We start from the raw sequence: 14400 nt of genomic DNA on the forward strand, positions 1-14400 counted from the left end.
AAATAATGGGAGACCAAAGATCAAAAATTAGGGACATTTTTTTACTCTAATTCATTGAAAAAGTGAATAGATTTTGCATCAGCATGCATTTTTTGAACAGTAGCAAGTAAGAAACTTTAATGACAGACATTATTGCCTGACTGTAATAGTCAGTGATTTTCCAGAAAATCAAACATGTTATGAGGAATAGAACGAAGATATGAGGAAAAAGCAAGGGTGTTCCATGAAATGCAGGACAGATAAGATGTATGTTGACATCTGTGTATGCCTTGATGGTGCCAAGGATGAAAACATTCCTGCAAATGTAAATGTGTGTCTCACTCATCCTGACCACGTGTAACACCCACATAGAGGACAAGACTGGGGGTACCACCCTTTGTCAGAATATGCTGCACCACTCAGTTATGGAAGAAAACCAGGCGACAAGAAATGGGTAAATGGGGGATGAGCAGATTCGTAAAGAAGATGATAGTAGTCAACTGAGGAAATTCAAAAGAGAAATATGTGACAAAATCCTCCTTCATATTTTTTAGATGGACAGCTAAGTTTCTGTGACTAGTGTTTCTGATTTCCTTTATTTGCCAGTTGTTTAACATTGTTTAGAAAGAGCATTCTTTACATTCACCATCTGCTCTGTGAAAAATCTGTTCATTCTACCTCAGATCTAAAATGAAGTTTGTCTCCAGAATGTACTCCAGTTCTATACCACTTATACACTTCTATTCCACCTCCTTATCATCAGCAACTTCTGCATATCAGTCATGTTAAAAGTATGCTTCCTAATTTTGAAGCAAGGAATCCCTAGTCTTTCCAAGTTTTCCTAAAAATGTTAGTCATTCATTTCACTTATCACCCCAGTCATCCTTCTCTGTGCCCTCTCTTCTTACTATATGATGTTTTACAGAAATTCACAGAATAGTCCAGGTGGTTACTCCATTGTATATACAATGAATCATCACCTCTGTGTGTCTGATGTTGCTTCCTCACAGGATGTAGTCCTACATCCCAGTAAGCTTTCATTGCAGATTTCTCAGTCAATATTTATTGGCTCTTAGCTGCAGTAGCAAGGATCTTGTTGTCTTTTCTTTCCCAGTTTAGTTACGCTCGGCACATATAGTATTTTTTGCTGTAGTGAAGCAACTTACATTTTAAAAGTTAAAGTTCCAGTGTCATTTTTGTAATCAGAGGATTTAGCCTTTACATACACTGCCTAATTCTGGTCCTCACATCTTACACTATCCCTTACCTTGGTGTAATCTGAGAACAGTTTGGCCATATTCTCTAGGGTCCCTAGTATGCTTGATAACACTGCGGTGAAGACCACAGACCCCATCATTGAATCCTGAGGTACCTCATTGATTTCAGCCATTCCTTAATGCAGCACATCTATGGCCAATGCTGGCTAATACTACTTGTTTCACAGCTGTCAGCCATCTTCTCACCGACTAAAGGAATATTCTACTCCATTCCTCCCACCGACAGCTTGATAGCTATTCTGCTACTGGAGACTGATTTGTAAGGCATCAAGCAAAACATTCTGTTAGCATCAGTTACCTACTGAAAGACTTGAATTAATTATATGTCATAATATTTTAACTGTAAACCCATTCTGTTTTTTCCCTCTTGTTCGGGAGATATACACAAAGTCTTTAACTTTTACTCTATTCTTTATGCAAAGTGGAACAAGTATGAAATATACATTTTTAGAGAACAAATTTCTCATCTAAGAAGAAGTATATAAAAGTAAAAAGAAAAGAAAAACATCCACTCTGAAGACAGCTATGTTTAATACCACAAAACCTCAGTCAAGTCTTTTCTTCTATAACAAGACTTTATGAGGCCTGATGTTCAAATTAATATGCCAAGTTTAGCTGCAAAGCATTATGCATATCATCAAAGCAACCAACACAAACAATACAAAATATTTATCTATGAAGTCCATAAAAAATAAGATAAACGTGTGTCTGGTATAAAAATACAAAGGCAATATATACTATATAAGAACATGTTAAACTCAGATAATAAATATTAAAGCATATAAAATTTCATCAAAAGGAGCAGCGATTATCTGACACAGCCGCCACTATTTCTCGGAGAAAAGGTATGGATCTTGTGCTAACGTGACAGAAGTGCCATCTGCATTAGCTGGTCAACACAAGTTATGCCTGTTTTGTTAACCTGTGTACTTGATGTTCCAGAAGGCTGCCCTCAAAACATCAAAGGTTGAAATATCACCATGACATGACTGGGAAATGATTCACTGTTACTCTGTGGACAAGGACATTACACATGGGCTAGTAATCATGTACCATCACCACACAGGATCAAGAGGGATATGTGGACTTCCTGTCTCAGTAGATATGAAGGCTTGTGTAACATTAACTCAGGCCTAAGACTGATTGTAATTCAGTCTCATGTAGTAGAGCATATAAGGATTTCACATACAGCAGATGAGAGAATCACCATTAAGCATGGATTTTATTAAACAGCCAATTTCCATAACTTTCTGGGGGCCATGGGCTGTATCTGTATTGCTGCCAAGGTCCCACCTACTTCAAGTGGCATCTGGTATATTGAATTGAATGGCATGCACACCATCAACTGCCAGGTGATGCACAGTCCAAAAGATATTATATATAATTTGTCTGCATGCAGTTCTGACAAACCTAGCATGTTTGACCTACACCAGATTTTCAAGTGGGCAAACTTTCCACAAGGTGTTTTAGATGACAGACAAACACAATGCGAACTATAGTGGCTATGAAACTCTGGTGCCAGTAACACAGGCAGCAGACCATTCATACTTGTGCTTGCTGCTTTTGTTGCCGGTGATGCTGCATATTGTCTTGGATCCATGGCTGGATAGCCCCCTCTGCAGTCCTAATTGTAAAGATCAAGAACCTGCTGGCTCAGGGATAGAACATTGTTGAATGCGTAATCAAAGTGTTCAAGTCCCACTTCTATGTCCTGTATCCATCTGGTGCTCTACTGCAGTAGGCAGTGTAGAACTGCAGTAAGATATTTCATTTGTTTGTCATGCTACACAACATGGTACTGTGAAAACTATTGCAGCAAAGAGAGAAAATGGATCTATCTGATTTTCTTCTACCCACAGCAGAAGAAGAAGAGTCAAGTAAGGTGTCAGATGACCGTGAGACTGCATTGTGCCCCTATGAAAGGCAGAGGCAGATATAATAAGTATTTGCACTGGCAAAAAGACAGCATTTGTTCCCCAAATATGGGCCAAGACATGACACATAAAGAAATGAACTGATGCATGCATTTATACACCCAGATAACATATTGTAATGCATTGACAGGCAACACTGAGTATCAAATATTATTTTACCCAAGCGAGTTAAAGGGATAGATAGACCACAATAATTTTTATTTGCACAAGTGAATGGGGCACAGCAGCAGCATTGTACAGCAAGGCTATCACAGGTGGAAAGATCATGGGTGGTAAGTGTAGTCAGCATGTACACCAATAGGAAGTTGTGGAATATCAGAGATCATGTCTTCAGGTAATGAGGTGGAGCACCCATGGGTGGAATGTTGGCAAGGTGAAGCATGTGACTGTGAGGGTCAGATTGGAAGACATCTGGACCAGGTGATGGTTTAGTACATCAGTTGTGCATCTGAGAATGTTGCATTGGCTCTTGATGTGTGTTTCTGGCAGAAGGATGGCATCTAGTATGACATGGTTTGGCACATATGTCATCTATGGAACATCTACAGGAAAATGGGCTGTTGTTGAACTGCAATGACATGAGTGGGATACCTAATGGAGTGCCCACAGTGGAACTAGAGGAGTGTCAGCTATGTACAGTGAATGTCGACTGCTAGGGCTGCAGCACCACAGTGGAGCCAGATAAGCATCAGCCACATCCATCTGAGCATCCATGTGGAGGTTGTCATGGTCCATTTGTCCATTTCAGGATCAGTATGTGCCTTCTGCAATGCACAACCATCACCTACCTCAACCATGACAGATGGTTCTGCATAGTCACTGAAATACACTAATGGCTGCAAAGTGGGTTTCCATTGTCTACATTCCCTGCAATGTCTGAAGGTCTTCATGCAGGCCATGCTGCACACTGATCAGCCCTGACATGGTCTGATTAGCAACTGTCTATGCCTGGATCATAGCTGTAGATATTTGCTGATCAATGCCAAAGGAGACACCTACATCATAGAGCATTCTTGGCTTTTGTCCACCAACATGCCTTTTCCCAATGATGTGTGTGCCTATATCAATGAAGGTTCAACCTTCTGATGCTGTCTGCATTGTTGTGTGTGGCTGACATGGATGGCATGTCCTTTGCAACACAGAGGTGATGCTGGAGGTTTATGCTGGTCCTCTGCAGTCCTCACAGCTGCAAGAGAAGAGACTGTTACCTCAGCTGTTAATGCTGGTGATAGGACTACTGTGTCCATGGATTATGCTAGCTGCATGATACTACCATTGTCAGCCTGTTGAGACACACTGACATCAGGCACGTTCTGACTTTGCCTGTTCCTCTCCCATAGAACTTATGGATATATAAAGATAACACACCTCTGTTAAAGTCAGTACAGCTGTGACTCCTACAACCATGTATCAAACAGACTACATGTCAAGAATTCTTATAGCCTTTGAGTACATACAAGCCGTGTGGTACAAACTGACTCTACTGCAGGCCTGATGCTACTTGATGTTACAAATGAGCAATGATATCACTAAATGAACTATATAGAGGTGATTGGAAATGTCCTATAGGAATAGCATGTGTCACTGCTCACCTGGCTTATTCCACGAATACACTTAGGTGGTTGTATCTTCTGGTACAGATCATGTCAGTTACAAACCTGATGTTCCTTGGTGACATAAATGCAGATGGGTATGTGTAAGTAAATAAGGCAGATGCACCAGGCAATTTCTGATAGGAATGACATGTGGAACTACTTAACTCTGGCATCTCCAAAAGATACTCAGAAAATTGTGATCAGCCTGACTCCAATATCCATTCCACCATTAGGTATGGTAATGTCTCCAATGAGGGATAGTAGGAACTCCTCAGTATCTGCAAGCAGTTTCTGTGCTCACGTTCCTCCACTGAGGTTCAGTTTCTCCTCATCCTGTACCTAGGTCTTGACATGGAAGATCATATCAGTGATTCTACAATGTACCTGCACCAATATCATTTTATGAGCAACCATCACATAGATATCCTGCACCATTTCCTGTCACACCTAATCCTGGTAGACCTTGCTCACTTTATTGTTCTGGATCAGCCTTTCATGCACGTGTGCTTGTGTGTGTGTGTGTGTGGGGGGGTATGTGTGTGCAAATGCGTGTAATCTTGTGCAAATACTTCATGTATAATGTTCTGATTTTTAAGCATTGTGCAGTATGTGTGATGTGCAACAGCAGTACTGCTTTTTTGACTCTGAGTACTACTAATAACTATATTTTTAGAAAAAAAGCCAATATGTGAAATACCTACTTTCACTTTTATGCTAATATGAGTGTGTGTGTGTGTGTGTGTGTGTGTGTGTCTGTGTGTGTGTGTGTGTGTGTGTGTGTGTGTGTGTGTGTGTGTGTGTGTGTGTGTGTGTGTGTGTGTGTGTGTGTGTGTGTGTGTGTGTGTGTGTATGAACATGCACGTGCATGTGTGGTGTGTTCACAGTTCTCATGTCCTGAAATTATGACTACAAGACAGAGTACATTGCAAAATTGTTCATGTCATTTATCTAATGCAAATTCTTCCACAATATATTCCTCATACATAACATGCATGTTTAGTGTCTGAAAGTACATAACTCTGACATCATCAAAATTTTTAATAACTGAGAATGGAACCTTGTACTTCAGTATAATTTTTATTAACACTTCTAGAAGAATACGTGCATTTATAAAGGTTTTGAAATTAATGTCTTACTTTCATAATGTCCTTTACCTGTTTGTCTATCTATGTATCAGTCTATGTATGACTCTACCTGTCTGTCTTTCTATTCATCTACCTATCTTTCTAAGTACCTATCTCACTATCTATCTGTCTATCTATATATCGATCTACCTGTCTATCTTTCTATCTATTTTATTATATACTTGTTTAACATTTTGCATTTTAGCTTGAGTGTGGAGCTTGCCATACACACTTTTTGATATGCAACACTGGCATTGGCTAACAATTGCAGCTATATTTAGCTCACAGGTAATTAATAATCACGCTATTTGTTTTCAGGACAATGGTACTTTGTTTTGTGTGCAATATGAAGTAGAAAAGCTTTGAAGAGCTAAGGGTAGCTGCATTTATAATTTATACTGTGGGATTGTTTCAATCTACTGGGACCTATTTTTGAATATGATTTCAGTTGTGTAGTGTCAAGATGTAGCAGTTTTGAGTACCCTCATTTTGGGACATGAGGAGATAGTGATATATTTTAGCAATACTTCATGACTAGGCATGCTGGGCTTATGCATGATGTGATCTGATTACAATTGCAAAACTCAGCTGATCTAATTAGTAAACCAGCCATGGGTAAACAAGCTTTACGCACATGGACAAATGGGCTATTGCTATTATATTCAATGCCATTATTTGAAAACAAACAAATTAAATGGCGTTGTAACTGAACTTCTTGCTTCTGTAACCTTTGTCCACTTATCATTCACTGCTGAGTATGCACGGGACACGTGCATGCCATTGCTTGAGAAGTGCATTATTGTTAGTTCACTTTGTGATTATTTATTTATTTATTTATTTATTTATTTATTTTTCTTTATCTGTGCCTTTGGGGAGGATGGATGTTTGCCTTCCATCCTATTCCTAGCTGAGTTGCTTTTCTCTTCTTAGAAGATTGCAGAAGCTATTCTACTTTTGTTCTCAGTAAATATAGCTTCCTGTCATTCATTAGATCTGTGTCCATATTGGAGTGATATAGTTTGTGCAGTTTAAGTTCCTTGTATATATTCCTGATTTACAATTACATGTTTTAGTTTTAGCTACAGTATGCTGGACTTCTCTTGTAGGTAATGCCGGATATGTAGTGGGTATGCTGGCTGCACTGACCAATGAATGTCTTGTATTGCTCTTTTAAGATCATGTGTATTAAGACATATAGGTAAGGCAATTAATTGAAAATGCACTTTACTTTCCATATAATAATATTTTATTAGTGGATGCATACACATCATAGTAGTCTAGTGATTTTTGTGAATAGATGCCAGGTGTGAAAGCTCTGTCGTTGTGCTTCTCTCACTGTGGATGTTGACAACTCAGTATTCCGGCAGTAAAGGAGTAATGCTTCTTACGGCATGGCATTGAGTATAAAGCTGCAGGAGATTCCTTGCACTGCATGCACTGGAGGATACATTCCACTTTTCACATTCAGTGCATGCACAGTTCTAGCAGAAAGTAAGACTGTGAGGGAAAAGCAAGCAATCATTTTAAATGAGTTTATTCTCAGGGCTTGTACACATTTAGTCTCTTTGATAGTAACTTTTAAAGAGAGGATTCTGTAAAAATAATGCATTTAAACATATCCTTTACAAGCTTCTTTCTGTCCATACTTAACCATGCCCCACCTTTTTTATCATTTGCCTTGTACATTGCATGCTTTGTCTCAATGCAATAACCAGACTGCATATCAATCCTTTGCTGAGTGTTCCTACATTTCTCATTTTGTTCATTTCTTCTTGATGCTTTGTATTATGTAAAAAGGGAATAAAATCTGACCTTGTTATTTTCCGAAGCATAGAAATGGAATGTGACACATTCTTTTTTTGCTGTGTGCAGAGAGACCCATTTCAGTTTAGAATTCAATCTAAGTGTTTTAAAGAGGGCAAGTAATGAATCCTCCATGCTATGCAAAGAACAAGATATAACAGGGAATGGTCTGGTTTATTAATATGTATTACTTCTAAAGCTCTAAAGATGCATACTGATGTGATATGTGCCTGTACCTTCTGGTGTACGCTTAGCAAAAACTCAAAAGAGACGAGTCAGAAGTGGACCCCAGCTGGGGCATAATGACTAAAGCTTGCATAAATGCACAGTTCTGTTCAAAAGGGCAGCACTAGTGCTGAAAATAAGTTACTATTGTAGGCACAGCTTATAACATCAGTAAGTAAAAAAATAGCAATGAAATGTGTTACCAGTTCAGGTTCCTCTTAATGAATCTATTAAGTTAAACGTGTTTACTAAAAATATTTCATTAAAACAGAAGCCTACAAGGAAGAAAATCAAACAGGCAAACACAAATGTCCACAAAATAAAATGCAGATATGCCACTGAAATATGGTTTAGTTGCTTGCAGTCCCATAACAAAAAAATGGGTGGCCAACAGCCATCATCCTGTGGTCGAGTGTTTGAGTTCATGAGGTTTCACTGCTACACTCAGGCCAAGTCACTTATCCAGATAGTGCTCTCACATCTGATTAGTCAAGTTAATAAAATAAAAAAATAATAATAATAATCACAATAAAAATTAAATTAAAAATGTTAATGCTACCGAAAGATGAAAGAAATAAGTGTTATACTTCTTTATCCATATCTCTGTTAAGGTAATTTAACAGGCATCACACATTTGTACAGAATTCCAGTGTTTAATCAGAAAGTTGGACTAATGCATGGGTGTTTGGAAATAATTCAGTATAGTAAGACTTGGATGAGAAAAACAAGAAGACATGAGTTGTAGAAGCAGAGATGAAGCTGTACAATTGATATGCAATGAGAGAGGGAAGCAAGAGCAATCTTTGGCTAAAATTAGCATTATTATATTATAATTGTCCTGTTTTGCCCAGGGTAATGATAAAATCTTGTCATTCAATGATTAGAATACCTGGAGAGAAAATAAGAATTAAGTTCAGTACAAGACATCAGTTGAATAACTGCAGTAAGTTGCAAATGGACCCTTTACTATCACTGTCGCATGGAATTCTGTTATTGGTTCTGCATTTTCTTGATATCAGCACTGTCTGGAACAAATTAGATGAGCAAAAAAATAAAATTCAAGACTGATTTTTGGAAATAGTACACAAGTCAGATTACTATGAGAAGTATACACTAGCTGAAGTATTTGAAAGGGAAATACAGTCCTATTGAGCTTATAAGCATAATATCAGTGGCTTCATTTAAAACAGACGCAGTTATATTGATGCCCTGTGCTGAATTATATTTTGCATCACCCTGGGCTACAATAATGCAGCCATCATTCAAACTGAAATAAACAGTTTCATGCAAGAATAAACTTAATAAGTAAAGCTTACCATGAGAAAGCAGAAAATAAGCTGACTGTTGCTAGTTAAGAACTGTGATGTTTGATGTTCACTGCAGGAGCCAAGGACAGATGCAAGTAATAATTTATTCATTCATTTTTGTTCTTTGACAATTAGGTAAGTGATTAGATCCACTAGACATATTTTAGTCATGGTTTATAACATACAAGAGGACAACACTACAAAGTAATACAATGCAGTATATGTTTAAACTGCATGCAGAGTTTGCATATGTACAGAACCTACTGTGTTTGCAAATCACTAAGCATAAATTTCAGTTAATATCATACTCTCGACTTCTTAGCACAAGAAATATGGGCAAAGCCAAAAATAATGGGAGGGCAAAGACCTAAAAATAGGGACAGATTTTAAATATTGCTGTTATAAACTTAGAAGGATACTAGAATACAAGGTTTTGTGTTGACATGCATTTACAGAGGCTAGGAAGTTTAAAACTCAAATGCTTGTCATTATTTAATGACTTCAGTTCTAAATGATTTGGCAGAAAACCAAAGGTTTTTGAGGAACAGACCAAAAATATGAGGCAAAAATCTGGATAGTTGAGAGGCATGGTTAATATTTCTGTAATAGTTTTAATCAACACACCTTATTAAATATGTTGCTTTTCATAGCAGAATAAGTAATACCAGCCTTGAAATAAGAAGAGTTAAATGTAGGACAGGAAATGGAAGAAGCAAGAGAACTAAAATCAAAGCTTCAACTATCGTAAGTAATTGTAAAACCAAGTATCGTCTACAAAGCTTCTTGTCCCTCCCTTCTTATAGTTATATCACTAACATTTCTTCCAGGCCTGTTTGTTCTATAAACTCTGTTCAGCATCAGTGTCTCATAGCCACCTCAGGCATGCTGTCTTTTTCCTTTCTCACTGTCAGACTTTGGAATAAGTTTCTTCTCGCATTCATAGGTTCATAGGTAGGTACTAGGCTATTGGCCCTAACTCCTATATAAGCCTAGCCAAAAAGGTACCCTGGCTTTCGCCACCCAAGAAAATGATTTTCTTGTGCCCCTGTTGAGCAGATCCACAGAAGTGATCCCCGGGGTGAATTTCCTATTTCCCATCCAATCATCAAGATTTTTCTTGAAGAGTGCTAATGAGGAGCTTTGTTTGATATAGATAGGTAGTTTGTTCCAGAGTATGGGAAATCTCTGGGTCAGGAATCTATCCCTTAAGCATGTTCTATTTATTGTGGTGACAAGGTTTAGATCCCTAGAGTGTGCAGCTCGGAGGGATTGGGATTTCTTTAAGTGGAGAATGTCCAACAGCTCTGAGTTTGAGATAGCTTTGTATGTTAGGCAGAGATCGCCTCTGAGTAGGCGATATGCAACGGAGTAAAGCTGGAGTTTTTTGAGACGGTCTGCATAGGGCATCTGTTTGAGGCCGGTAATCCTATTGTGAGGTATTTCTGTGGCCTTTCCAGTTGTTGTAGATGTCTTGTGAGGTACATACCAAAAGGGGTGTTGTACTCTCTAATGGGTATAATGAGTGATGAGCAGAGGGGAACAATGACCTCTTTTTTCCTGGATGAGAAACCTTTTGTGATGAGGTGTGCCACGTAGAAGGATTTTCTGACTACTGTGGCAATGTGATTATCAAAGGAGAGACTACTGTCCACCTGTATCCCAAGGTCTCTTATCACACTTTCAGTGTTAAGTAGACTACCACCTATGTGGTAACTCATGGGTACAGAGTTTTTACCAAAGGGGATGACAATGCACTTTTTGGCATTGAGCTTGAGGCCATGGCTTTGCCACCAGGCATCTATCTCAGAGAGGCCCTTTTGTAGGATGTCCGCATCATTGGGAGTTTCGATTATGACTCCTAGCTTGCAGTCATCTGCGAACATCATTAGCCAAAGACCTTCTATGCTAGCCTGTACTTCTTGCAATAATACCATCCAGCATCTCAGTAAATCTTGTACATCAGAATAACTGCTCATGTGGAATTATATAACTTCAGTCTATCCTCCATATCCATTAACCACATAATTTGTGTAAACTAACTTGCTTCCTTCCTGATATTACTGTTTTTCCCTCCCTGCAACTTTATCTCATCATCATACCCCATCACATCTGCCTCCGTATAACTTTAACCCTCTCCTACCTTACCTTACCTGATTCCCCTTTACAATTTGTAATGCTTGTCATAAGTTACCATTACGTCTCCTCTGCTGCCTTTGTTCTTCTTACCTTCCTCCCATCTGTAGTGATCTCTTTGCTCATTCATTAATCAATTCACTGACATTCTTGTCATTGTCTAATATCTCCTACCCCTTTTTATGAACACACCTTTATTGAATTATCACTTGTGATATAGGCAGTTTTACATTTATTTATTTTTATTTATTTTACATTTGATTAGCAGTCCGACTGGACATGGGTCCTTTTTTAGTGGAGGCCTGGGGAGAAAAGTTCCATATAATACATGCATGATAACAAACCTCTGAGTACATTGAGTATCACAGTGAATTACATATATGTAACCATAGCATACTAAAATAGATTCCATACAAACATTAAATAACTTCTATAGAGAATCAGTTAGGAAACTCATTTACATTTTTTTTTAAACACAACATACTTCTTTATCATCAGAGGTTAAAGAACCTATGTGTATATAGAGCATTAAATTCAGTTTAGAAGAAGTAATAGCAGTAACAGCAAATAACAGCATGTGATAGCAGTAGCTAATAGTAGAAAGCAATAGCAACAGTTGAAGGAAGTGGTTTAGTGAGGAGCAATACGTGGGCATAGCCACTTGTTGGATAAGTCAGTTTTTAGCATTTTTTTTAATTGGGTCAGGTTTACGGTGGATGCTGCATTAGGAGGTAGTGCATTCCAAATTTTGGATATGTAATTTGAGAAGAGGGCTTCTCCAGCAAGAATGTTGGTTATGGATATCTTTATAAAAGGTTTATTGCTAGAGTGTTGAGATCTGCCACTGAGGTATGGTTGCAGTAGGTTTTGCAGGCCAGGTGTTTGTGACCTAAAGGGTGAGTTTGCTGCACACCTGGCAATTTTGTTATAAGAGGAGTGTAGTTTTACTAACTCGGATTTTCTTAAGTTAGTTAATATGGTGATGCATATAGCAGAGCTGAGATCAGATGGGATTGGGCAATAGTAGTTTTTTGTGTTTTTTGTAAGATACTGTTTGTTCCTATAAAGTGTACCATGTTTTTGTGTACCTTTTTATGGTTTTGGATATGTGGATGTGAAATATTATGTTGCTGTCTATTCCAACTCCCAAAAGCTTTGTGTGAGGTGCGAGTGAGATGATGGTGGTGTCTGTTGATACAATGTTGATAGTGAAGAGGGGTACAGTAGCTTTACTCGTGTAAAATAGCATGAATTTGTTATTTTTGGGGTTCAGAATTAGGTGGGAGTCTGTTAGTCAAGTTTCTACTGCTAGGAAGGACTCTTGGGTTAGTATTTGTAGTTCATGTAGTGTAGTAACAGCATATACCACTGTAGAATCATCTGCATACTGAATGACTGAGGCATTTGGGGCTGAAGTATAAAGGTTGTTTGTAAATATAGAAAAGAGTAAGGAGCCTAGAGCCTTGGAGAACCCATAGGGTCACAAGAAGAAGGGATGATAGATTATTAGTAGTGGGTGGGGATGTGCCGGATTTGCCCAGTAGAAGTATGTTGTTAATGACTGATCAAAATTTTTGAGGGTTAGTTCCGTGTTTAGTTTGGATGTCTGGGTAATACATTATTTTGTCCTGTTTATTTTTTTTTTGCTTTGTTTCTAAGTTCTTGGTAAGTTTGCTTTGCATGTTAGGATTTAGTTTTGTGCCAATTTTCCCATGCTTTGCCTCTTGCTTTTAGCAGTGACCTAGATTCTTTGTTTATCTGCGGCAAAAAGTTTGATTTAACTCTTATAGTCATGGGAGGACCCTGTGTGTATAAGATAGAAAGAAAGGTAGTATTAAAATATTCTACAGCATCTTCTAGGGGGATTAGTTTAAGTTGTGACCAGTTACAGTGCTTGAGGATGTTTATGAAGTCATTGGGGTTAAGGTGTTTTTTGTTCCTTAGTTGGTTGTACGTAGTTTGTGTTGGGTTAATTTGTTGTCTAAATATATTGATTCAGAGATGGTCACTGAGGTTGTCAGGGAGACAGCCAGTGTGAAGGAAGTATTTTTATTTATTTGTTTATTTTATATTTGTTAACCAAGAAAGTCCGACTTGGAACAAAGCTGTTTTTCAGCAGAGGCCTGGGGTAAAAAGGCTCCAGATGCATGTCTTTGTAATGTGGTAGGAAACCAGAGCACCCAGAGGAAAATCACATGAGCACAGGGAGGACATGCAGACTCCATACAGAAGGGAACCCAGCCAAGAATCGAACTGGTGAACCTCCTGCTGGGAGGCAACAACACTACCGCTGCACCACTGCGCCATCAGGTAGGTTGGCTTATTTATTAAGATCCAGTCAAGAATGGAGTGCTTATGGGATGACTTGTTAATCCTAGTGAGGGGTTGTATGAATTGGGTGAAACCATAGAGGCTGATGTGATTAGTGGGGTTTTGGGAATTGCAGTTTGACCAGTCAATATTAAAATCACCTATGATTATTGTTTCCTGGGCTAGTGATGTTGTGGTTCAGTTCAGTGTGTTTTCTAATGAGTGGATGCTGTCCTCAGGTAGGATATAGATTCCAATTATGTTTATATGCTTTTTTGAGTTAATGTTGAGCTCGGTAAATATCACTTCAGCATTACCAAAGTTGGGGATGGCTTCATCTAAGGCTTCTAGTGAAAGGCATTTGTAAAGAGTAAGGCTATGCCACCACCTCTTTTGCCTATTCTATCTAGATATATCATATTATAACCTGGAGGGAGAATCTCATTACTGGTGACAATGGGTTTTATCCATGTTTCAGTAATTAGTACACTATCAGGTGAGCATAGAGAGAGGTTGGCATGTAGCTCTTGGATTCTGTTAGTGATGCTTCTAATATTCATGTTTTATAGTAAGATATTAGCTTTGTTTCTACAGGGGATTGTTGTCGGTTGACAGTTCTTGGTATTTTGTGGATTTTGGTTTATATTAGTGTTTGGGCCAGGGCTTGGGTGAACGTCTCCACTGAGTGTTAGTCTGGATGCCATATTAACTAA

The sequence above is a fragment of the Protopterus annectens genome, chromosome 2.part0 (genome assembly GCF_019279795.1).
Source record: "Protopterus annectens isolate FY-2018-M chromosome 2.part0, PAN1.0, whole genome shotgun sequence".
Lineage (NCBI taxonomy): Eukaryota > Metazoa > Chordata > Ceratodontiformes > Protopteridae > Protopterus > Protopterus annectens.